This window comes from Geotrypetes seraphini, chromosome 7 (genome assembly GCF_902459505.1).
Source record: "Geotrypetes seraphini chromosome 7, aGeoSer1.1, whole genome shotgun sequence".
Taxonomy (NCBI): domain Eukaryota; kingdom Metazoa; phylum Chordata; class Amphibia; order Gymnophiona; family Dermophiidae; genus Geotrypetes; species Geotrypetes seraphini.
This window is the reverse complement of record NC_047090.1, coordinates 73,955,658-73,967,768: the sequence shown is the minus strand read 5'-3', so window position 1 is coordinate 73,967,768 and position 12,111 is coordinate 73,955,658. Positions and strand designations below refer to the sequence as shown.

The window sequence follows — 12,111 nt, the reverse complement described above, 5'->3', positions numbered from 1 at the left end:
TGCTACTGTTCCGAGAGTTCTGTGTATTGTGCCTGTCAAGGTGGTTTCTGGGTGGTCGAAGGGGAGGAGAATGGTGATATCATCTGCATAGCTGTATGAGGTTATGTCATGTTTGTCTAGGTAGGAGCTGAGGGAGGCTATGTATATATTAAATAATGTGGGGGAGAGAGGTGATCCCTGAGGAACTCCGCAGGGGTTGGACCATGGTTCTGATTTTTCTTTATTTGTTTTAACCCTGTAGGTTCTGGATTGTAAGAAGCCTTTAAACCATGCAAGTACCTTGCCTGAGATTCTTATGGAGTCTAGTGTTTGTAGGAGGATGTCACGGTCTACCAGGTCGAAGGCTGCAGAGAGGTCTAGTTGTATGAGCAGGATTTTCTTGCCTGTACAGAGATGCTGTCTAGCTGTGTCCATTAGTGTTCCTAGTAGGGCCTCAGTGCTGTAGTTGGTTCTGAAGCCTGACTGTGTGGGGTAGAGTAAGTTGTGGTTTTCTAGGTATGAGGTTAATGTTTTGGGTACGAGGCCTTCCATCAGTTTGACGTACAGTGGGATTGAGGCTATGGGTCTGTAGTTGGATGGTTGGTCCGTTGTTCCTTTGGGGTCTTTTAGTATCAGAGTTATGATGATTTCGCTGAGGTCTTGTGGGAAATGTCCATCTAAGAGTAGAGATTTTATTCATTGTAGGAGCAGGGAGTGGAATAGTGTACTTGAGGCTTTCAATAGGTATGGGGCTACATGGCTGTATTTATTATATAGTTTGTTGAAGTCTGACCATTGTATGGGTGCGAAGTGGGACCAGGTTCTGTCTGCTGCAACTGATTCTTTTTCTGTAGTGGGAAATGAGGTCTCTTCTGTGTGAGTGGGAATTCCGTCGAACGTGGCTCTGATGTTTGCGATCTTGCTTTTGAAGTATGTGGCTAAGAGGGTGGCTGAGGGAGGTGGAGAGTTGGTGTTGGTTAGGTAAGGTGTGGTGTCTATGAGATTTTTTAGTAGCTGGAATAGCTTTTTTGTGTCTTGGGGTCCTTCTCCTATTTGCTTTAAGTAGTATTTTTTTCTTTTTTCTTTCAGTTTTTGCTTATATTTTTGGTTCATTATTTTCCATGCTGTTTTTGTAGATTCTTGGCTGCTTTTTCTCCACTTTCTTTCTAGTTGTCTGCATTGCCTTTTGAGTTGGAGTAGTTCGTTGTCGAACCACTTGTCTGATTTTCTGTGGATTTTGGTTTTGGGTTTTTCTGGGGCTAGTTTGTCCAAGGTTGCAATACTTAGATGGTTCCATTGTGAGTTGAAGTCTTTGGGTGTGTATTATTGGATTATGGTGTCTGCTTTTGTCCAGAATATGGTGCAATCGATATGTTTGTGTGAGTTGTAAGTTATTTTTTGATTAATTGGAATGCTTTTGTTATTGGTCCAATTGATTTTGAAGGAGTATGTGTAGTGATCAGACCATATGGAACGGTTCCATTTTCCATTTGATGTTTGGATCTCTGGTTGTGTGGGTTGTTGGGACATGTAGGCTGCAATGTCGAGTTGGTGTCCTTTTTCGTGTGTGGTTTGAGGATCTAGGATTGTATATGTTAAGGCCTCGAGGTATGATAGTAAGGTTTCTATATGTTTGCAGGATTGGTTCTCGAGGTGAAGGTTGAGGTCTCCTAGGATTAAGTTGTAGGTTGTCGTTAGTGAGTTTCAATATATGAATTCTTCAAATATTGGTTTTGCTGTGTTCCAGTTATTTGGGGTTATGTAGCAGAGTATGCATGTTAGAGTTCCTTTGAGTGATGTGCTTGAAAGTTGACAGGCTAGTAAATCCATGTATGGGTTGGTTGTTTTGTCTTATATTTTTAGGTTTATGGTGTTTCTGGCTGTGATGGCAATTCCTTCTCCTCTTTTATTTTCTCTGCAGACTATTGTTAACTTGTGGCTCTTTGGGCAAACTTCAGTTATTCTGTGGTCCGAGACAGAGGTAAGCCAGATTTCTGTGAGGAAAAGGCAGTCTAGGTTGTCTTCTTCCATCCAGTTTTTTATGCATTCTGTTTTGGGGCCTATGGCTCTGATGGTCACATATGCACATTTGAGAGTGGTGTAGTCTGTTGGTGTGTTGTGAGTTGTTTTCGGGTATATGAGTGTTCTTTGGTGGGGTTGTTTTTTGGTTTTGTATGGGTTTGTCGGTTTTCTTCTTGTTGATTGTGGGGCAGGTTGGTGTGTGTGAGTCTGATGGTTTGAGTTTCTGTCTATTATGAGATGCCAGGTTGGTTGGATAATTCCCTTGGAATTTGCTATAGTTGGTATTGGAGAGATGTTGTTTGCAGTTGCTTTCCAGTTAATTTTGAGCAGTGTTATTAGTAGGATTGCTTGCGGATATTTTGGTGGTGTGGTTCTCACGGTGGTGTTAAGTGTGGTGACCCTTGTATTGGTGGGTAGAGGTGGAGTGCCCTCCTGCACCCGAGTCCCATCTCAGTCTGTCGATAGAAGAGGGTTTCAGAGTTTGGAGAAGGCTTGGTGATTAGCAGCGGTGGGGAGTGGCAGAGTACATTCCCACTCTCGAGTCCCTTCTCGGTCCATCAATGGAATAGGGTTGCAGGGTCAGGAGAAGGCAGGATGTGTTCAAACTTGAATTGCTGGGCCTTCCAACTGGCTCAGTGACTGATAGTGGTGGGGGGAGGGGCAGAGTGCTCTCCCACGCCTGAGTCCCGTTTTGGTCAGCCGATGGGAGGAGGTGGCTGGGTCAGAAGAGGTAGGAAGGATCAGAATTGAGTTTCTGAGCCTTCCACCTGAAATTAAATGAAGTAATTAAATTGAAATTAAATGAAGTAATTAAATTGAGTTTAAATGAAATAGAAATTAAGTGAAATTAAATGAATTAAATTGAAATTAAATAAAGTAAATTGGATATAGTAGATTAGATAGAGTAAATTAAATAACGTAAATTAAAGTAAGAAATACGAGATGTAGTCTTCTCCCTCTCTTCCGCGATGGTTCTTCAATGAAGATCATTGCTCCTTATCGAGGTGCCTGGGAGTACGGTCGCTCCTCCAGCCTCAGTTCAGGTCTCTCTGCTCCACTACTGCGTCCTGGAGAGCAATGCTGTTGTGGGCGATAGCGGAGTTCGGGTGGAGAGCGACACTGCTGTAGGCCTCTCGTGGTGGTTTCTGCAGCGTCCTGGCCTTGGCTCTCTGCCGCGCCCTAGCCTTGATTCTCTGCCACAGCGTGCGGCTCTCTGCCACGGCGCCCGAATGTTCTCTGCCACGGCGCGTGGACCAGGTGGGCAGAAAGTTGGATAGATGTCGGGTAGGCAGGTTGGGTAGGCAGATGTTGGGCAGGCAGATGTCGGGTGGAGAGCGACACTACTGCAGGCCTCTCGCAGTGGTTTCCACGGTGTCCTGGCCTTGGCTCTCTGCCGCTCCTCGGTTTTGGTTCTTTGCCGCGGTGTGTGGTTCTCCGCCGCGGTGCTTGAATGCTCTCTGCCACGGCGTGTGGACCAGGTGGGTAGAAAGTCAGGTAGATGTCGGGTAGGCAGGTAAGCACGACGGAAAAGAAACAATTAAAGGCAATCGCTTAAATTAAATTAAAAAAAAAAATGAGTAGCTTGACCTGTTCATGCTTCTGTCCTCGATGCCATCTTGCTAACTTGTGTTTATAAAATGCTACAGGCCTGGCCAATTTCACCAACATGCATTCCTAACACTGTCCCAACCGTGCAATGAAAGTTAGCAATTCTGACCCTCACATAGTTGAGTTTTTTTAAGGACAGCATTTTTCAGTGAGGGCTGGCCTACTGGTAGTGCTGCTGCCTCTGTTTCCAGAGGTTTTGGCCTCAAATCTCAAGGGTGCTTCCAGTGAGCCTGGCCTAGTTATGTGATCCTCTATTGGCCCATAGGTATTAGAAGATATTTCAACCAATTTAAAGGTGTGACCTCATCAAAGCAGTATAGAATTCACATTCCCACTTTCTCAACGTGTCAGTCTTTATGGGCTCCTCAACACATTCCATTCAATGGTTGGGTCTTATAATTTAAAGGAGAATCCTGGCTCTCTGATACTTCACTTCACTGATATGGGGAGGGTACCCTTTATTGAGGTCAACATTGCCCACCATATGCATATCTCCCTACCCTAGTCACAGGATTGGAACACACATTTTATGAAACTATTGCATACCTTAACCATCATCTTGTAATTTGATTCTCTACATCACATCTCAACACTAGCAATCACTGGCAGAGAATGTGGTGACAGCATTTTACACAACAGCCAGTAACATCAAGTAGGTTGAGAACGTCCCAGTACATATATTCATATGTCCCCATGAGATGCAGTTGGTAAAGTCCCCAGAATATGGTAAGGAGAGGCCTCGTGATGTCCTTTCAGTCATTGGGTTTCTGCCAGCTACTTGTTAGCTGCCCTGGACACTGTTGGTAACATGATCGAGGCCCAGGGCCTCCATCAGGGCAGTATTACCAGTCCTGCATTCAGGGGCCTGGAGCTGACAGGGAGCCCGGGCTCCCCCAGGGTCCTAGGCCACAGTCTAGGGAGGGGGCGGTCCGCCCCAGATGCACAGGAGAGAGCTGGATGGGGCATCCTCGGAGTTCAATACATCTCGAGCCGCGAGGCTCGTCTTCTGTTCCTATCTGCCCTGCCGCTCACATTTAGCCGATTGGAAGTGTTCCCCGATGTCAGCGCTGACGTCGGAGGGAGGGCTTAAGCAAAGCCTGCCCTCCGATGTCAGCGCTGACGTCGGAGAATACTTCCGGTCGGCTATTTGTGCGCGGAAGGACAGGCAGGAAACAGGAAACAAGCCTCTCAGCTCGAGCTCCGTTTTGCTGAGAAAGTTGCAAAGATGGGCTGGGAGGCAAACGTGGTACACAAAAGGGGGAGGGAGTGCGTTTTGGACACAAGGCATGAACTTGGGAGAGAGCTAGGGAGGGAAAGAGATGCTGAGGTGGGGGAGGGAATGGGTTTTTGGACACAGAAGGCATGGACTTGGGAGAGAGGAAGGGAGGGAAAGAGATGCTGAGTTGGGGGAGGGAATAGGTTTTTGGACACAGAAGGCATGGACTTGGGAGAGAGGAAGGGAGGGAAAGAGATGCTGAGGTGGGGTGGGAATGGGTTTTTGGACACAGAAGGCATGGACTTGGGAGAGAGGAAGGGAGGGAAAGAGATGCTGAGGTGGGGGAGGGAATGGGTTTTTGGACACAGAAGGCATGGACTTGGGAGAGAGGAAGGGAGGGAAAGAGATGCTGAGGTGGGGGAGGGAATGGGTTTTTGGACACAAGGCATGAACTTGGGAGAGGAAGGGAGGGAAAGAAATACTGAGGTGGGGGATGGAATGGATTTTTGGACACAGAAGGCATGGACTTGGGAGAGAGGAAGGGAGGGAAAGAGATGCTGAGGTGGGGGGAGGGAATGGGTTTTTGGACACAGAAGGCATGGACTTGGGAGAGAGGAAGGGAGGGAAAGAGATGCTGAGGTGGGGGAGGGAATGGGTTTTTGGACACAGAAGGCATGGACTTGGGAGAGAGAAAGGGAGGGAAAGAGATGCTGAGGTGGGGGAGAGAATGGGTTTTTGGACACAGAAGGCATGGACTTGGGAGAGAGGAAGGGAGGGAAAGAGATGCTGAGGTGGGGGAGGGAATGGGTTTTTGGACACAGAAGGCATGGACTTGGGAGAGAGGAAGGGAGGGAAAGAGATGCTGAGGTGGGGGAGGGAATGGGTTTTTGGACACAAGGCATGAACTTGGGAGAGGAAGGGAGGGAAAGAAATACTGAGGTGGGGGATGGAATGGGTTTTTGGACACAGAAGGCATGGACTTGGGAGAGAGGAAGGGAGGGAAAGAGATGCTGAGGTGGGGGAGGGAATGGGTTTTTGGACACAGAAGGCATGTACTTGGGAGAGAGGAAGGGAGGGAAAGAGATGCTGAGGTGGGGGAGGGAATGGGTTTTTGGACACAGAAGGCATGGACTTGGGAGAGAGGAAGGGAGGGAAAGAGATGCTGAGGTGGGGGAGGGAATGTGTTTTTGGACACAGAAGGCATGGACTTGGGAGAGAGGAAGGGAAGGAAAGAGATGGTTGTGTACACGGGGAATAGAAGAAAGGAGAATTTTTGGTCATAGGGAGGGAGTGAGGTACAGATAGTGGCATACCAAGGTGGGGGAGGGGCGGTCCGCCCCGCGCCAGGTTTACATCCCAAGAGGGTGCACAGCTGGCCACCCTCCAGTGTTCTCCCTAGGCCGGCAAACTGCGGCTCTTTAGCCACTTGAGTGCCACCGCCGCCATCGGGAACAGGCCGGCGCCAAGTTCTCCCTGCTTTTCCCTGTGGGGCCAACCAACTCTCGCCACTCGCGTCAATTCTGACGTCAGAGAATACGTTCTGGGCCAGCCAATCGCTGCCTGGCTGGCTTAGAACGTCCTCTCCGACGTTAGAATTGACATCGGGTGGCGAGAGTTGGTCGGCCCCGCGGGGAAGAGAAGCAGGGCGAACTCGGCGCCAGCCTGTTCCCGATGGCGGCAGTGGCAACCTATTCCCCAGTGGCGGTGGCAGCATTTTCCCAATGGTGGTGGCATAGGGGAGGGCAGGGAGAAAGAAAGAAAGGAGGGGACAGGAAGCCAGAAAGAAAGAAAGGGGGCAGGGTGAAACAAAGAAAAATGGGGCACGGAGAGAGAGAGAAAGACAGACATACAGAACGAAAGAGGGTGTGGAGAGAGAAAGAAAGAAGGGGGCAGGGTGAGAGAGAGAAAAAAACAGACATACAGAAAGAAAGGGGGTATGGAGAGAGAGAAAAAGAAAGAAGGGGCAGGGTGAAACAAAGAAAAAGTTTGGGGAGGGAGTGAGGTCTGGAGGAGAGGAAGCATACAGGAGGCTGAAAGAAGGGAATAAATATTGGATGCACAGTCAGAAGAATAAAGTGCAACCAGAGACTGATGAGATTACCAAAGGTAGGAAAAATGATTTTATTTTCAATTTAGTGATCAAAATGTGTCTGCTTTGAGAATTTATATATGCTGTCTATATTTTGCACTATGGCCCCCTTTTACTAAATCGCAATAGCGTTTTTTAGCGCAGGGAGCCTATGAGCGTTGAGAGCAGCGTGGGGCATTCAGCGCAGCTCCCTGCGCTAAAAATCGCTATCGCGTTTTAGTAAAAAGGGAGAGGGAATATTTGTCTATTTTTGTATAGTTGTTACTGAGGTGACATTGCATAAAGTCATCTGCCTTGACCTCTTTGAAAACCCGCAGAATATAAATGATAATTAACATTTTCTCTGCGTACAGCGTGCTTTGTGTTTTTAAAATTTTATTGTTGGTAGATCATTTTGACTTGGCCACAAAGGTAAGGGGGAGGGAGGGAGGGGAGTTGCTGAAAGACATCTAGTAATCCTTGCAGGCTTGACTGCAGGGAATTATTTTTGTAAAATCATGTTTTGTTATGTGACTGGCATTATTTAGACTTTAATTTCTATGAATGAATAGAATGAAAATGATATAAATTACTTGCTTGTTTTTATGTGCATGCGCTGAAGGAAAGTGGAGAGAGAGTGGGCTGAGGACGCTGAAGGGAAATGGGGAAGAGAGAGTGGGGAGAAGACGCTGATGTATAAATTGACAATTGTACAGAATATTGTTTCTTTTTTATATTCATCCATAGCTGCATGTTAATGATGTGCTCATATGCACTTATTTATCATCATAACATATACATCATCATTAACATGCAGCTGTGGATGTGTAAGGACAGGCTGAGGAGGATGGATGGGAAGGAAGGAAGGTGCACATATCAACATATCGTACATTTTTAACATGCATGATGCAGCTATAGGCAAGCTGAGGAGGATGGGATCATACAGATGTGTATGTTCAGATATGCGCTCAGATGTGTAGTTTTTTCTGATATATTTATTAAGCTTACAGTATTTATAAAAACACATTTAATACTTGTTACAAAAAATATTGTGCAATTGTAATCTACTTCTGGCCTACAAAGGTCAAAAGAAATCCTTAACTGAGATTTTACATTCAAAAGTGAATTATAGCTACTAGCACTATTATTTATTAGTTATTTATTATGCAGATGTTTGTTAGTTTGTTATTAGTTCAGTATTAGACATATGTTAGTTTAGAATAGATAGGTATAGATTAGTTTAGTTTAGATTAGGTTAGGGCCCTGCTGAAAGAGTCTTCCTTGACGTGGTTGCAGGCTTACAAATCTTTTGGTCAAAGAGTGCGGTGACAGAGAAAAGTATGTGTGTATTCGGCCCATGGAAGAAGGGGGATTGGGGGGGGGGGAAGGGGTGCGTGGGGGGCCCAATAGGATTGCTCAGTAAGGGGCCCAGAAATTTCTGATGGCGGCCCTGTCAAGGCCTCAATGGCCCATTAGCAGGTTGACTTTCACTTTTGCCCCTTTACCACCTACACAGGCTCCTTAAAAAGGGCAAGCTGCTGCTGCTGCAGAAGGCTCACTATCTCCAGCAGAATCTGCATGGTTTCCCTCCTCCCCTCCTGCTGCTCACTCTGCATTTGCCCCACTATAAGCCCACCTGCTCACCATAAGCCTCATGGGGGGGGATCTATTGGGGCTACTTCCTGCACAGCAGGGTGTTAGGACTGGGCAGCTGCCTCCATCCCCTTCAAGTGAGGCATGTCTGCATAAAGATCAGAGACTTCCCATGATCCCTGCTCCACCACCACATGCTCCTTGCCGACCTTCACTGCCACCTCTTCTGCCGCTACCTCTTGTCACAACCCTAGCATAAAGGCTAAGTTTGTTCCAGATAAGGCTCCTCATAACCCAAGCCTTACCCTGAAAAGGGCTAACCAGTGTGGCAGGTTAAACTCAGAAAGACAGATAGGGTCTGAGTTCCAATTGAACCACCATGTCACAAAACCCTGGGGAGGGGAAGATGAGTGGGAGAACAGCCTGGAGCAGCAGGAGGTGCCTTACAAAAAAGGACAGCCTAAGAGGCAGGCTCAGAGCTCCGGTAATGCACAACTGCTGGGTCCAATTAAGGCCCAAAGGAAAACTCAGCAGAAGCAGCAGGTTTCCCTTCCCCCTCACAGGTTAGGGCGTGGCCAGCTCAGTGCTTTAGAAGCTGAGCTGAGAAAGACCAAATCAGTCTACCCTGGGTCAGCCCAGGAAGGAGGCTCGAGGGACTTGGCTCCTGAATTCCAAAAGAACCAGGACATTGAAATGCTGGATGCAACCACTGTCCCTGAGGCAAACCAGACAGCCAACCCGGATGCCATAGAGCTTATGGATACTTCCATGGAACCTGAAGAAATCCACATGGATGAGAGTTAAGTGGAATTTCCTTACTGTTTGTGGGTTTTGAATTTTGGGTTTTCTTTTGGGCTGTCTGGAAGCACAAGGCGAGTGCAGGCAGCGTGAGCAGTGCTAGGCTCACGGCTGGATTTGGCGTCTTATTTTTGGGACATTGAAAAAAGTGTGTTTTGTGCTTTTTTACTTTTGCCTTTTTCTGTTTGGATGGGACTTTGTTGCTGACTGTGTGAAAGGGGTAGTAGCGGGGAGAATCCACACAAGATCCTCGGGTGGGATTGTGGGGCCAATTTTTGGCAAGTTAAAGTATAGTGGATTCAGCTACTCCTCTCCCCCACCAGCTTGTTAAGTTGGCTGGGGAAGGCCTGTTAAAAACCAGGCCTAAGCAATACGTTCTACAAGTATTTAGGAATCACAGTGAATGACCAGTGTAAAGGCTGGGTAATTCCTGTAACCTTAGTGTGCCCTCTTGACTGTGGGACTGATAGGGCAGTGCTACAATAATACCATTTGGACACTTACCTGCAAGCAAGGTGTGGGCTATGTTTTTGCAAGCCCGAATTTTCTGTTCATGTTTTGAGCTAAAAGCCTGAACTGTGGCAGTTGCTACGTAGGAAATAAAGTTGGACTCAAGTTTATTGAAAAACTTTATTGTCCCTGACGTTTTTCTTTATTTTACTTATAAGTACCAGTAGAACCTTCAACATCTTTTGAAGGCACGTCAAGATCGGTCGTTGCTGAGCCCTGGTCGGGGGCCATTTGCAAAACCCGGCACCGGCAGGCTCACACTCTGCAATATCATCCTCTCTCAAACTGAGCTCAGATGCTGCCTCCCCCGCCACCCCCTGTGTAGCATCTTCCACCGCCTCCTCTACTGCCTCTTGGTCCAGCTCCTGGAGCACCTCCTGGGCCAGCTCCTCAGCAGCATGCTGTGCGTGCCCTGTGTGCAGTAAGAATATCAAGTTAGGATGACCACATCATGCATGGGTTGCATACTAGAAAGCTGGCAAGGAACAGAACATTCACAAGTAAGTGAGCTTTGAGAGGTGGCAGCAACGACATGACATGACATAGGATAGACCCCTGACAGGTGCAGCTATGAACCACGGATAATACTTTGAATCTGATAGTGACATGCAGGTTTCTGGTATGTCTTACAAGGCAGCTGCCTAACCTGTGTAACTGACTATGGTGTGTGCAATGAGTGCAGTATGTGGGGGTTTGAGAAGTTATGAGGTAAAAGGCCAGGGACATAATTAGTGGCCTCTCTTACTCTGTACTCTTTTATCAATTCCCCTTTTATTACTTGAGGGTGTGGTGTAGGCATTTGGGATGAGGTGCTGCAGCAGGGTTAAGTAAGCAATGTTGGTAAATTAAATTTTTTGTTTTGTAACGTTTGCCAAGCTGCAGCAATTACCCATATATGAGTGTGAGAGAATATCTCTGTTATAAGCAAAGGGTAGTATGCATAATATGCCTTCTTCCTTCCCCCTGCCATAATTCTTCCCACATCACATATAAGACATGATAGACCTGGCCAGTTGTAAAAATGTTGTGTGTGTGTGTGTGGCGGGGGGGGAGGGGCTGGGAGGCTGGCATTTACGCCAGGCTCTGAGGCGGTTTCTGGTGCACCGGATGAGGGCTGGATTGTCCCTATTCACCTTCCGATACCTGCGCCTCAGGGACTCGAGGTCACGGTACACCCCAAAACGCCTGCATTCAAACATATGCAGGGTTATGAGGGCACTGAGCACATCATATCTGTCATGCATAGTCTGATGAAGTAGGGACATATCAATAGATAAAACATCTGCCTGCCAATATATTATCTTTCTATATATATCTATGATCTCTCTCTTTCTCTTTATATCAGTGATATATTTTATTTAACACACAATAGCCAAGAGGCTCCTTGCAAGAAGGAGGGGGGAGCCAATAGGTGACAGCTTTTGAGCCAGCCTAGTGATGGGTACTGGGTGATTCTCACCTAAGCAGGGTGTCACGGATCCTTGACCAGGCCCTCATGGCGACGCTATGTGGTGGCCAAACACCCTAGCCTCATATCAGAGGCACAGCTCTACTAGGGACTCCGTCTTCCCTAGGGAGTAATTTGGCTCCCTTCTCTACACCATCATACCCACTCACTCATACAGGCTCTCACAGACTCATTCTGGTGGTCACACACTTTTCCTATTACACCCTTCCTCGCTGCACAGTCTTTCACTCTCACAGTCTCTCCTGTCTGTCACCCTTACAGTCTCTCACTTTCTCTCACACTACCACTCACAGAATCACTCTCCAATCACTCAATGCCATTCAGAAATTGATCTAATTAACTCTCCTCCAACTAACTCCTAAAACCCTCCTAGCTCCTCGTACCACGACTACTACACCCGCAAGGTTGCATTTCCATGTGTAGGTTTATATATGGGCATATAGGACGTTGTTGAAGACTGTGTGATAACGTGTGACATCACTAGGACATGTACCAGGACAAATGGATGGCCAAGCATATATGACTAGGGGGTCGTATAATCGTACAAAGGAAAATACTTTGGACGTCTTCGCAAACGTGTTCCGATATTTGGTCGCATGTCTATTCCGCTTCTGTTTATTTTTTAAATTGTTTATTGGTTTTATAAGAACTTAATACAGAAAGTGTAACAAATTATCCATCAATAACATTCCTTAAAAGCACTTATGTACTATACATGAAATACAAATAAACAATCCCCTACCCCCCCACCCCTCTGGATTTGTATGTAAAATATGAAATCTTTAATTTGGCAGGTTCACTATACTATTAAAGCTGAAGAATCTAATGAACCCCAGATTCCTATGAATT

General features: G+C 46.8%; 1 protein-coding gene and 1 long non-coding RNA gene across 9 annotated transcripts in view; one reads left to right on the top strand and one right to left on the bottom strand.

Annotated features, from left to right (window-relative positions):
- The window catches only part of LMNTD1 (lamin tail domain containing 1), a 475,792-nt gene that overhangs the window by 433,421 nt on the left and 30,260 nt on the right, over positions 1-12,111 (top strand). The window lies entirely within an intron of this gene.
- Positions 10,142-12,111, bottom strand: part of LOC117364309 — a 44,337-nt gene continuing 42,367 nt past the window's right edge. The window contains exon 3 of the long non-coding RNA XR_004540207.1: positions 10,142-10,206. This is a non-coding gene — a long non-coding RNA (uncharacterized LOC117364309). The remainder of the gene's footprint in view (positions 10,207-12,111) is intronic.